This window comes from Geospiza fortis, unplaced genomic scaffold (assembly GCF_000277835.1).
Source record: "Geospiza fortis unplaced genomic scaffold, GeoFor_1.0 scaffold412, whole genome shotgun sequence".
NCBI classification, from domain to species: Eukaryota; Metazoa; Chordata; class Aves; order Passeriformes; family Thraupidae; genus Geospiza; species Geospiza fortis.
The window spans coordinates 453,124-454,233 of NW_005054504.1; positions in this window are offsets into that span (position 1 = coordinate 453,124).

The following is a 1,110-nucleotide window of genomic DNA, read 5'->3' on the forward strand; positions in this document are numbered from 1 at the left end:
CGTTGCCCGAGCTCCGCCCGGAGCTGCAGATCCAGCTGTGCAGGCGGGGGCGGAGGGGTGGACACCGTCGCCGATGCAGATGTGGAGAGACGGCGCCTTTGTCCGGGCCCCGCCTGGAGCTGAGGTTTGCACTGCGAGAGGGGGGCTCTGCCCTGCGATCCCATCACAGTCTCCAGCTGCAGATGGGGTGCGGAGGGACTCCCCTGGCCTTCAGGCCCCACTGACCCCTGGTTCTGGCTTCATCTCTCCCTCCTCCCATTCCCATCTCCCCTACACTCCAGGTCTCCCAAATACTCCTCACCCCCTTTGTGAGATGCTGGGAGCCCCATTCCAGCAGCTCTTTGCTTGCTCCAGTGCAACCCCACCAACTGTGCTGGGATCCCGCCATTCCCACCTCCCACGGGGTCAGTCGAGCAAAACCACTCCCAAACTTGGCCGTGACGGTCTGATCCTTTCAACAGCCTCGCCAGCCCCTCCCCTCAGGGCTGATTCCGACCCACAACAACCCCTCAGCACAGGGAGGGAAACGCCAGTCAGGAGATCCGTGAGTGGGGGAAATTCGGGGCTGGCAGCAGCTCCGTGGAAGCCGCCCTCATCCCTGAGGGTGCTGGAAGAAAAAAAAAAAGGGTCCTGCAGTGCCAGACATTCCACAAAACACACCAGAGACAGGGGAGAAGGAAAAGCCCTGCCACGGATGCAGGGGGAATAAACAGCCTGTCTGGATCCAGCGGAGCATCCTTCGGAATGGGCTCCGGCCCTCCTTCGGCCTTTGTCTCCATCCCCGGGTCACATGAGGTCCCGCTGTGAGGCATTTACATGAAAGGCGGGGAGAGGAGGGGAATGGGGAGACACTGCCCCAAGGAAGAGGCGGAGGGAGGAGAAAACCACTGTAGTGGAGCAATTTGGGCTAATTTCAGCGGCCGGTCACTGGATCTGTGCTGGGAGTAGGGAGTCAGTTTCCTGGAGCCCCTTCAGGCCTTGGCAGGGCTCTGGGCTCTCCCTGGAGCCTTCTCCAGGTGAACACCCTCAGCTGTCCCAGCCTGGCTGCAGGGCAGAGGGGCTCCCGCCCTCGGAACATCTCCGTGGTTTTCTCTGGAGCCGCTCCAGCAG